Below are 12,900 nucleotides of genomic sequence, written 5' to 3'. Positions count from 1 at the left end.
CACTGCACAAAGAAGTTGTAAGCATATGGCCAAAATGAAGCTCTCAATGTTCTGAGAGATCCCACAAACCTCCCAGATGACTCACCAGTGTATGCTTTAACTAAAAGGTCACAGGATCCAATGACAACATTTTTCAAAAATTCAAAGGTTTAAGCCATGATACCCAGATGACGCCTGAGATTTCTCAAGAGCAAATTCACTTTTCGGCTGCAGGCTTGTGTGTTCACTGTTCAAATGCAAATACCCAAGAGAAAGAGGGGATATTACACTTCCCTAAGCCTTGGTTTCCTTATTTTTAAAAAGGGGTTAAAGGAGAATGGCATTGAAACATGTATATTATCATATGTGAAACGGATCACCAGTCCAGGTTTGATGCATGATACAGGGTGCTCGGGGCTGGTGAACTGGGATGACCCAGAGGGATGGGATGGGGAACACATGTACACCCGTGGCGGATTCATGTCAATGTATGACAAAACCAATACAATATTGTAAAGTAATTAGCCTCCAACTAAATAAAGTGGAAAAAAAATTACAGTATCATAAAAATAATTTCACTGTACGAAAAAATAAAATAAATTTTTAAAAAGGGAGATAATTACCCCACAAAAAAAAAGGGGGTTAAGGAATTTCCCTGATGGTTTAGTGGTTAAGACGTCACCTTCCAACAAAGCGGGTTTGAGTTTGATCCCTAATTGGGGAGATAAGATCCCACAAGCCTCAGTGGCCAAAAAAGCAAAACTTAAAACATCTGCAATACTGTAACAAATCCAAGAAAGACTTTAAAAATGTCCATCTTAAAAAATCTTTAAAAAGGAAGGGGGTTAATGATAGTAACTCACCTCGTGAGATTTCTACGAGGATTAAGTTAGCTAATGCACGTACATTATCATCTGCGTATGCCTGGCGCCTAATAAACACTGAGTGGATAACTGGTGGGGAAGTTATCAGCTCATCAGTTCTTGCCATTTCAGTGAAATGAACTTATCAGAGACTTTTCTGGAAGCCTATGTGTCCATGGTTCTTAATTCCAGGAAAATGAATTCAACAAGGCAGGCTGGGATCAGGGAAGATCAAACTTAGGTGGGGTAGGGAGTGCAGGTAGGGGTAAATTCCATTTGTGCAGATACTGCTTCTAAGGGCTCCACAGTCATTGACGCTCATGGAAAAGCTAAAATCTAAAGAACAAACCAAGTACCACCCTCCTAAAGTTTCCCCCATTTTACAGAAGAGGGAAAAACACTGTTCTGCAATGACAAGTTTCATAACCTCCACATCTTTCTACCCATGTCGATAAAATGAGAGTCAAAAAAATCTATCTTTTCTTGTTCACAGAGCTGTACTTACAATAAAGTAAAGTAAAAGCCTTTGGAAGATTCTGTGCTACAAAAATCCAACAGGGTTTGATGATTGTCATTCAAGCTAATACGCACACTACCTAACGCAGCAAATCTAAGTGTTTTAGCCAGAGAATGTGCAGGGGGGCCACACCAAGGCGGTGGCAGGGCTGTGTGTGACAGCTGCACAAAAGCCCACCAGGGAAAGAGGAAGGCAGGAGGGGCAGTCACCAGGTTCTGGCAAGTATGTTTTCTCTCTCCGAAGTATGCCTAAAGAGACACTTTCCAGACAGAGTCTGGACGTTTCTCTGCTGGAAACGTCTCTGCTCTCCACTTAAAGAAGTGACCCTATGCCAAACATGTCTGATCACAACCCTCAGACACACGCTGTAGTGACAGCCCACCACCAAATCCTAACAGGGACAGTGTCTCCACTTCATGGTTCTGAATCACCAGAGGTCGTGGTTCCTATGAAATGTGTCTAATGATTTCCCATTGCCCAGATTTTCTTTTTTCAAATATCTTTATTGGAATATAGTTGATTTAAAATGTTGTGTTAGCTTCTGCTGTACAGCAAAGTTATTCAGTTATACATATATGTATATCCACTTTTTTAGGTTCTTTTCCCACATAGGTTATTACAGATATTGTATAGAGTTCCCTGTGCTATACAGTAGGTCCTTATTAGTTATCTATTTTTATATATAGTAGAGTGTATATTTTTAACAGCCAGGACACAGAAGCAACCTAAATGTCCATCAACAAGAATGGATAAAGAAGATGGGTTCATTCAGCCATAAAAAAAAAAAAAAAGAGTGAAATGACTTTGTGGTAAAAGAATCTGCCTGCAGGGCAGGGGATGTGGGTTTGATCCCTGGGTCCGGAAAATTCCCTGGAGAATGAAATGGCAACCCAGTCCAGCATTCCTGCCTGGGAAATCCATGGACAGAGGAGCCTGGATGGACTTAGAGACTGTCATATTGAGTGAAGTAAGTGATACAGAGAAAAACAAATATTATATGATATTGCTGACATGTGGAATCACTGCCTAGATTTTCAGCAGAGCAAAAAATCCACCCTGGTTGCTGATGGAGCTTTTGCCTTCCCTTCCCAAAAGGACCTCATTCAAGTTCAAGAAAGAGAAAAGAGAAGTCCTTCCAGCTCTCTGTGACTAGACAGTGAGCCCCTAGGGGCAGGGCCTGTACTCAATATATCTTTGCTTCATGTCTGGAAAACAGTGGGTGTTCACACAGCACTTCTGGAGGGAAGGAATATCCCATGCGGCCCCCAACCACCTGGCTTCAGGCTATCTTTTCAGATTCGTTTTCCAGCACTTGCTCCCATGCTCCCCACTTGACTTCTCACTGATCTCCAAACTGCTCTTGCATGACCTCTGCAGACATTAAGGGCAGGAGGTTGTGGCAGAAAGACTTTGGGCTTTGGCGTCTTCCCAGATTGGGTTCAAATTCCAGTTCTGACCCTGCTTAAATGCCATCTTTGGCAGCTTCCTGTACCCCTCTAAGCTTCAGTCTCCTTGTTTATAAAGACAGGGGGAAATAAGAGGTACTCTGCAGGACTTTTGGATGACAAAAGGCAGTATTTACCTAGAAGTACCTAACAGTACCTGGATTCTGGTAAGAGACCAGTAAATGTAAATTCTCTTGGGATGTCTTTCTCTCACTTCTGCCTAGCACGTGACCCCTCATCCCTCAGATCTATGCACCGCCTCACCAGGGAAGGCTTCCCTGACTCCCGAGGGCACCGGGCGGCTGGCCCTTCTCCGTGCTCCCACAGCTTCTCCATGGCAGCGCTCAGTGCGCCATGTTCCAATTATCTGTTTGCACATCCATCTCACATACTGACCTGCGAACTCTGCTAACCCCTTGAAAGCGAGAACTACCTCCTAATCACCTTTCTAACAAAAGCCCCTAGCATAGAGCCCGGCACGGAACTGATGCCTAGAAACTCTTAAGTGGATAACTTGTTAACACATAAATGCACAGCCCCCAGCCTGGTGTGAGTCGGATAAGAGATGAGAGCCTGTTGTTCCTGGGCTTGAGTGAACCAAGCTCCATCACAATGGCAGTGCCTTCTCCAGTTCAGGCAGGACACTTCATCTCTTGGAGGATTAGGAAAATGCAGAAGGAAATCTGACATCGGCCATGAGCTTGTCTAAGGAGACCACAAACCCTCAGAGCATAACAACTCCCAATTTCCCTTTATGAGATTATTTATTTACTTGTTTTTGTTGTTCAACTGAAAGGCACTTTGTAAGCATCATTAGGCAACGCTTGATCTGCTCCTGCCTAACTGACTGTCTCCAAGCCTCTGGCCCTTCTAATCCTGCAGTGCTCTGGGAGTCAGGCTCCCAGTAAGGCCATTACAGTAAAGAACTCAGGCGGGGTTTCTGGTTCATCTCTTTTAAAGTGGCAAAAAAATAGGAAATACTTTCAAAAGCACTAAGTGCTATTTATATATTTCCTATCATGATAATCAGTGCCAGAGTTAATCAATCTCTTTTTCTATCTTAGCCATTTGGAATATTTTATATTCCAAGACAAGACACCAAAGCCTAAGTTCTGTAGAGATGTAGATTACAAAAGAAATCCCACCATCAGGGACTTCCCTGGTGGCCCAGTGTTAAGACTCAGTGTTTCCACTGCAGGAGGCGCAGGTGTGATCTCTCATTTAGGAACAAAGATCCCGCAGGCTGCACAGCATGACCAAAAAAGGAATAAAAAAACCCTACCACCTAGGTGGGGCTGGTAAAATCTTCTTAGCACCTGGAGAATATTATGGGTAGTGAAATAAGTCAGACAGAAAGACAAATCATGTATGACGTCACTTACTTGGGGAATGTGCTCATTCCACACACTAGCAGTGTAACACTCAAAATTTTTCAAGCTAGGCTTCACAGTACATGAACTGAGAATTTCCAGATGTACAAGCTGGGTTTAGAAGAGGCAGAGGAACCAGAGATCAAATTGCCAACATCCATTGGATCACAGAGAAAGCAAGGGAGTTCCAAAAAAACATCTGCTTCTCCTTCATTGACTATGCTAAAGCCTTTGACGGTGTGGATCACAACAAACTGGAAAATTCTTAAAGAGATGGGAATTCCAGACTACCTTACCTGTCTCCTGAGAAACCTATATGCAGGTCAAGAAGAAACAGTTGGAACCAGACAGGGAACAACAGACTGGTTCAAAATTGGGAAAGGAGTACATCAAGGCTATATATTGTTACCCTTCTTATTTAACTTCCATGCAAAGTATATCATGCAAAATGCTGGGCTGGATGAATCACAAGCTGGATTCTTCAAGACTGCTGGGAGAAATTTCAACAACCTCAGATATGCAGATGATACCACTCTAAAGGTAGAAGTGAAGAGGAACTAATGAGGGTGAAAGAAGAGAGTGAAAAAGCTGGCTTAAAACTCAACATTCAAAGAACTAAGATCATGGCATCTGGTCCCATCACTTCATGGCAAATAGAAGGGGAAAAAGTGGAAGCAGTGGCAGATTTTATTTTCTTGGGCTCCAAAATCACCACAGATGGTGACTGCAGCTATGAAATTAAAAGACGCTTGCTCCTTGGAAGAAAAGCTATGACAAACCTAGGCAGCGTATTAAAAAGCAGAGACAACACTTTGCTGACAAAGGTCCTTAGAGTCAAAGCTATGGTTTTTCCAGTAGTTGTGTACAGATGTGAGAGTTGGACCATAAAGAAAGCTGAAAGCCAAACAATTGATGCTTTCAAACTGTGTTGCTGGAGAAGACTTTAGAGAGTCCCTTGGACAGCAAGGAGATCAAACCAGTCAGTCCTAAAGGAAATCAACCCTGAATATTCATTGGAAGGACTGATGCTGAAGCTGAAGCTCCAATACTCTGGCAACCTGATGGGAAGAGCCGACTCCTGGAAAAGACCCTGATGCTGGGAAAGACTGAGGGCAAGGCGTGACAGAGGATGAAATGTTTGAATGGCATCCCTAACTCAATGGACATGAGTTTGAGCAAACTCAGGGAGATAGTGAAGGACAGGGAAGCCTGGCTTGCTGTAGTCCATGGGTCACAAAGAGTCAGACACGACTGAGCAACTGAACAGTAACAACAAAAAATAATACAAATGATGTGTATGCAAAACAAGAACAGACTCGGGGGTATAGAAAACAAACTAATGGATAATAAAGGAGAAAAGGAATGGAGGAAGGGCAAAATAGGGGTACCAGATTAAGAAATACAAACTACTATGTATAAAATAGATAAGCAACATGGATATATTGTATAGCACTGGGAATTATAGCTGTTATCTTGCAATAACTTTTAAAGACATATAATCTACAAAAATACTGAATCCCAATGCAGTACTAATAGGAAACACATAATATTGTAAATTAACTATAAGTTTTAAAAATTAAAATAAAAAATATTTTTTACCAACCTACATTGACCTCTCATTTTTCTGGAACTTGAATTGTACCAACAAATTAGCATTTGATTCTCTAGTTGTACCATTTAGCTGAAATGGGAAAAAGGGTAAGTTCCTTGGCCCTCACGCTTTTTACCATCCTCTCCACTTGCACGTTATACTTAGTAGAGAGCTGAGGACAGAGAAGATGCTCAATAAATACCCACGGTCTGCTGGGCAAAATGAAAGCAGAATACTCAGCCTAGAGAAGACACTGTCCTGGTCATGCCCCCAATCCATCAGCTAATATACACTAAGCATGTGTTTTATACTGGGCTTCATGCATGGCACTTAACATGCATTATCTCATTTAATCCTTACAGGTTTACTATGATGCCCAAAGAACTCAGTCAATTGCAGAAGACAGCCATCTTGCCTCCTCTGTATGTTAAAGGCCTTATCTGTTCATTTGCTTACCCACTAGTTCATTGATTCCCTATTGCATACAAGGTATATGCTTGGAACTGTACATAAAATAGTCTACAGCCAGTCTAACTGCCAATGCCAACTGCCGTGGTGCAGAAAGAACGTGAGCACTTCCACAGAAAAGCCTGAACAGTGGTACCCTTCATCCCGGGTTCAAACAGCTTTCTTCCTTGTACTTACACAGCACACCCCAGATTCTAGCTATTCGTCATGAGGAAGCAAAGGTCTAGCATCATAGGCAGAACCTGGATGATGTTATCTGATCAGCTGTGGATACTGAGAATCAGCAGACTGGCCAGAGAGGCTAATCGCTTGATTCCCTAGATAGTCCTTTTTTTTTTTTTTTAAGGCTTAAAATGTATTTTAATAAGTTCATGTTGCATTATTCATTTCTAAGAAAAACTTCAAAGGTATTAGGGACAAATCAAACATGGTACACCAATAAAAAATGCACAGCATAACTCCCTAAGATAGGCAGAGCTAAGAGCTACCGTCTGACATTCAGCATACAGCAACCCTGTTCTCAAGACTGTACTAGGCCTATCAAGAAAGCTGTGAATGGCAACGTCACAGACACAAAAGGGCCATTTCTGGGTTGTCCTTACCCAAGAAAAAGATGGAGGCAAGTTTAACACAAGATTTTTTAAAGATACACTAAATGAAAATCTCTAAGAGAAAATGTCTTCCTTGGGACATGAAAGGGTAATATATGGGACATAACAGAACCGTATGTATGTTGTCTGTGACCTCTGTGGACATGTGCCTGAATTCCCACCTGGGAGTGATTGGAACACTGGGGCCAAGGTCATTGGGGGATGTTTGGTTTTTGTGGTGTATGTGGCAGGATCTCTGGGGTGAGACAGTGCACTAAGTCGTGTCCAACTCTTGCGACCCCATGGACTGTAGCCTGCCAGGCTCCTCTGTCTATGGGATTCTCCAGGCAAGAATACTGGAGTGGGTTGCCATTTCCTTCTCCAGGGTAGATAGTACTTTTTAACCCCTCAGCATATTCTGGGCAAGAGGGTTAGACTAGGTGATTTGAAAGTACTCTTGCATGTTTGTTTTGAATATGAGAGCTGGAATGGACCTTGGATAGTTAAAAATGGCCTCACTTCAGGGATGAATTGAAACCCAGAGAGGTTAGGAGGTTTGCCCAAGGTCACACAGAGCCAGGACCAGAAGCCAGCCTGCCTCCTCACCCACATTCTTTCTACTGCTTTCCCACCCTGCCGGGGACAGCCAAACGTGGTTATGATTTCTAAGGTGGCTATCACACTTCACTCTTTCTATGAAGGAATTCAACCCTTGATAGAGAATCTGAAAACAAACACATGTGAAAATGAAATAAACTGCAAAAGCTCATTACAGCGGAAAATTAGACAAAACGTGCATCACTCACGTTGTGGATACGTTGCAGGTCCCGACAGTCTGCTGTGAGGCAGCACATTGTGTGGGAAACAGGTTTGTAGTTGGATGAGCAAGGTTTCACTCTTACAGGGCACTTAACCTCACCCCCCCACGCCCATTTCCTCCTTGTTGAGTGGGTTCGGCTACACTGATGCAGGGATCAAGGGGGAAAATGTGACACTGTGTACAATGTCAATCCTGGACAAATGGTTCCTTTCCCCTTTGCTTTGACAGAAAACACCATGAGAAGTGCTGAAAGGCAGTTCTTCAATGACAACTGCCTTCATTTCAAAGAAACTAGGGCTTAAGGCAGCAGCTGAGGATCACAAGATGTGGTCGCGGTTGAGATGGTATCTACTGTAAGAACACCCGTCACCCTAGATGTGGTTGTGTGTTTATGGGGTGGGGGGCACAGTGCTGGTGGTGTAAAGACACCCAGGGGCAATGATTTCCTGTTGGCAGTGTGACGCAAAGCACAGGAAACACCACCTCTAGAGTGTGTCATTTTCAAACCATAAAAGACCAAAATTATATCTATGCATGTGTGGTGGTGTTTCTTAAAAAAAAAAAAAAAAAGAGGACAGAGAGGGAGGAGGCAGCCAGGAGAGAGAAAAAGAATCCATGCTGATGTCTGCTGCCCTGCTGCTTTGTGAAATGTCTGTAGCCGGCAGTGAGGAGAGCAGGCTGGGTAGAGAGGCATGGTGGCTCTACATGTAGCGCTTGTGGCTACAGGTAGGGGGCGCTGCAGTGACCCGGAATTGCTGTCTTCTCACTCAACTCCAGAGACACCACAGTGGATATTCCCTTGGGTTCAAATCCACCTTCTACCATTAACAGGTTGAGTGATTTGGGAACCGGACACTTCTGTACGACACTTTCTCATCCATGAAATCTGGAGGTTGTTGTTGTTGAGTCGCCAACTCGTGCCCGACTCTTTGAGACCCCCTGGGCTGTAGCCCAGCAGGTTCCTCCATCCATGGGATTCTCCAGGCAAGAATATTGGAGTGGGGGTTGCCATGCCCTCTTCCAGGGGATCTTCCTGACCCAGGGATCAAACCCGCATCTCTAATGTCTCCTGCATTGGCAGGCGAGTTCTTTTACCACTGGTGCCACCTGGGAAGCCCTGAAATTTGGATGGGAGGTAACCTATAGGATAAATCATCTCCAAAGGGTCTTGAAAGAGCTTGGATGTGAACAAGCCAAAGCATTCCTGGATAAATGAGGAATGGCAGACAGATTTCAGTTTAAATGCAACTCTCCTCCACAGCCGTACTGAAAAGGACTCCGAGGCAATGTCTGCTCCTAGCGGGCAGAAGTGCTGTAGTCCATTAGTAATGTCCTCACCGCCAAGGTCCATAAGGAACCAGCATTTGAAATAGCACTCTGAATTTCAGTGGCAGATTTGCCTTTCTAATGGTGTTTTGCTTAGGCTAAGAATAGAATTATCTAAATTATGTCTCTAAAGTCACTTACCAACTTGGAGGAGAACTGGGGCATTGCAAAATCATGTTAGGGAAACAAGGTTGAGGTTTTAAATTTGTAATTGATAATCCGATAAATGGTAAATACCTTGAGAGCTGGGACTGGTAGGCTGGTAATGTTTCAATTACCCTAAAATCCCTTTCATTAGTCCAGAGGTTTCCTATACTTAATGAGTGCTCAATTAGACTCCACTATTTTATTAATAAATAGTTGATAGCTTTAGGAGTAATTTCCTTCTAAGGAATCAGACCACTAATCAGAGAATTCTGTCCTTTTTTTTTCCTTAGAGGCATGGGTGGAGTGGTGAATAAGGAAATTAAAATGTATCAGTCATATACTATGTGCTAAGAAGATAAAGAATTGTTTATCTGTCTATAATTCTTTGAGTTTGATACTATGGTTATTCCCAGTCTCTGAGTTGAGGACTCAGAGAGGTCAAGTAACTTGCCAAATGAACCACAGTTGATTTAGTGGTGAGGAGAGGATTTAAAATCACATCAGTTTTGACTGAAGGGCCCTTACTGTTCTTCTCAAACCAGGATACCAAGAGCTTTTCTTATCAAAGCTTTGGCACTGACTGACTGTGTGACCCTGAGTAAGTCACTTCTCCTCTCTAGGTTTTTCCTGCTTTATCTGTAAAGTGACTGATATGGACCCCAAAAATCTTTCCAGAGCTGTCAGGCTATAACTCTGATAGAAGCACCAAAGACAAACAGCTAGGGGCTGGTAACAGGACTGAAAAGCAAAAGCCCAAGGAACAGCATTTTGTTCCATCAGTTCAGGAGCAGACAGCCTCAGAATCATCCAAGTCCCTTCAGGGCTAAAGCAAAGGGTTCGAGAGCGCCATTCCTCTTGTGTGGAGCAGGCGGTGAGCTGGGCCTCTGTCAGTGCCCACAGGGTGTGGGCCTGCTGCCCATCTGACCCCTGGCACTCAGTCCTGGACCCGCCCATGGCCAAGTCCACTCAAGCTGCTTGGTGCCTAACTAGGAAGGCCCCCAGAATGGTGGCTTAGACGGTAAAGAGTCCACCTGCAATGCAGGAGACCTAGGTTCGATCCACAGGTTTGGAAGATCTCCTGGAGAAGGGAATGGCAACCCACTCCAGTTTTCTTGCCTGGAGAATCCCAAGGACAGAGGAGTCTGGTGGGCTACAGTCCATGGGGTCCCAAAGAGTTGGACACGACTGAGCAACTGACACACCAGAAAGGTAGCAGCAAACAGGGTCTGACTCACACTAGATTTTTACCACCCCAAGCCATCTTCCATCAGTTTACAAAAGCAAGAAACAAGGGCAGCACCAGCGGCAGATTCATAGATGTCCTCAGAAACAGTGCGTGGAAGGAGATTCTGCAAGGTCACCTCTGCAAGAGGACCCACAGCCTTCCTGCTGTGGCTGTAGACTTGCTGGTGCCAGTGGCTACACACTCCCACCCCTCACCAGGCTCACTTTCAGGCAGAACTTGGAATTTTTAAGGACATTTTCAGCTCTTACTGGAGATGCCTGAGAAATACCTCCACTCATACAGAATCGGAGAACTACAAGGAAGACCCAATAGCCTGGAATCCCAAAGGCCAGGTAAATATAGAAGCGGGGGGACTTCCCTGGTGGTCCAGGGGCTAACATCCTGCACAACCAAGCAGGGGATCTAGGTCAGATCCCTGGTCAGGGAACCAGATCCCACATGCCGCAACTAGGAGTTTATAGCTGCAACTAAAGATTCGACGTGCTGTGACTAAGATCCAGCACAGCCAAATAATAAATATTTTTTTAAAAAATAAAATATTAATTATGTTTAAAATAGAAGGGAGGGTAACCTCCCTCTAGCCGTCATAATCTGGCTAGATGGAGGAAGCAGAATTACAAATCACACGTAAAATCTTGTCGGTGTGTGCACGCTCAGTCGGTTCAGTCGTGTCTGACTCTGTGCAACCCCATGGACTATAGCCCACCAGGCTCCTGTCTCCACGGAATTCTCCAGGCAAGAATACTGGAGTGGGTTGCTACACCCTCCTCCAGGGGATCTTCCCAACCCAGGGATCAAACCCACATCTCTTGAGTTTCGTCTCCTGCATTGGCAGACAGGTTCTTTACCATTAGCGCCACAGTGGGGAGGAATTCAAATATAGCAGCTTGCTAATACTGAGAGTTCCCTCTTCTCGAGGCAGGAAGAGGCATGGGGCCCTGGGGCAACCTCAGCTACACTGCTTTCCCTCCCAGTGTCTCCATCTAGTCTTCTGAGAGACTAAAGGAATTCCCATTCCCCCCATGCTTGAAAACCTACTAATTTTCCCTCTGTGCTGCTCCCCCACAGCAGCATTTCTAAAATGGGTCTAACAGTCTTGCCCTGCCAAATCTCAGGGCTGCTGGGAGGATCATAAGAGGATGACATTCATGTACTGTGACTGGTAAAGGATGAATGCTACCAAGAGACCTCGACGGCTGATTGGTGTAATTCCCAGCTCTCCAGGGGACACACTTTGAGGCGCCCCACTTGCTGAGAGTGGGGAGCAGCAACTTGGAGGAAGGAACATGACAAATAAGGAACCGCATTCTCACGATCTCCACCACCTACAGCCGTCTCCTGTCACAGTCACAGCTCAGTGTCCATGGCAGCCACCCACCTCGTCATGGCTGGCTCCCAGGATGTCCTGTCTGCTGCAGTTTTCTCAGGAAGGGATGGTAGACTGAGTGAATGAGTACCTGCAGGCCAGGATTTAATTCTCACTTCTGACATCTATGGATTGCATGAGCCTGGGTGAGTCACTTGACCTGTCTCAAGGTCAATTTCCTCACACATCAGGTTGGTGTAATTACAAACCACCCTGCACCCCAACTACATAAGTGTTGTGAGCTCAGAAGAAATAATGGGCATATAAGCCCCTTGCAATCTGTTAAGCACTGTTTAACATGAATTATGATGAGCAGCCATAATCAGACACACTGGAATCCTTAAAGGGAACTTCAGCATGTTCTTTTACAAAGCATCCATGTTCAAATGAGGATCAACTAAAAAAAATAAATAAATTAAATATGGATACAAATAAATCCATTGTTTATGATCATGGTGTCCCAAGAGGTAAGAAGATGGCTGATGCTCCTCTTGGATAATTCCTGGGATGGGGGTTATGTCATGAATACGACTAACTTACATTCAGGAAGCCTTTCACTGCCTTCAAAACCCAGATGACGAAGGCGAGAGATGGCAGGGCCTGGACTCAAGCCCTCTGACCTCATGCTCCTCTACCCCACAGGAGGTGAAAGTGGCGGGACTGTTGATGTGGAACATTTGGTTTGAGTTCCTCCCAACAAGAACAGCGTCACACTTTCTCGAGGGACACAAATGAAAAACTGGCTCAGTCAGAACCAATTTCAACTTGCTGTTGAAATCATTTCAAGCATGTATGAAAATATGCAAAAATGTGAGCTACTTCTCTGTTCGTAACACTTTAGAAACTTAAATTTTTTCCTAATTTAGTACATGATCCACTTTTAAAGAAGTAGATTCAGTAAAAAGAAAAAAAAAGTGAATATGTGTGTGTGTGTGTGTGTGTATACATTATACATATATATGGGGAGCGTAGATGTATGGATATGTTTGTATAGAGTACTTCATTTTTAATCCAGTGTTTGATAAGTTAACGGCATTTAGTTAGGTTTTTAATCAAGACTATTTCTGGCGTGAGTCCTATGGGATGAGAGATACCAAGGAGGAGAAAGTTCTGTCCAGGAAATACACCTGAAATTGGAACCCATAAGTCAGGCTCCAAGTCAGAGCCACCAC

The 12,900-nt window shown here is 44.1% G+C and overlaps 1 protein-coding gene across 4 annotated transcripts in view; it reads right to left on the bottom strand.

Annotated features, from left to right (window-relative positions):
* Nucleotides 1-12,900, bottom strand: part of SYTL2 (synaptotagmin like 2) — a 120,087-nt gene that overhangs the window by 52,450 nt on the left and 54,737 nt on the right. The gene's annotated exons all lie outside the window — the stretch shown is intronic.

The sequence above is a fragment of the Bos mutus genome, chromosome 29, assembly GCF_027580195.1.
Source record: "Bos mutus isolate GX-2022 chromosome 29, NWIPB_WYAK_1.1, whole genome shotgun sequence".
In the NCBI taxonomy this organism is placed as follows: domain Eukaryota; kingdom Metazoa; phylum Chordata; class Mammalia; order Artiodactyla; family Bovidae; genus Bos; species Bos mutus.
This window is presented reverse-complemented; position numbering and strand designations above follow the sequence as displayed.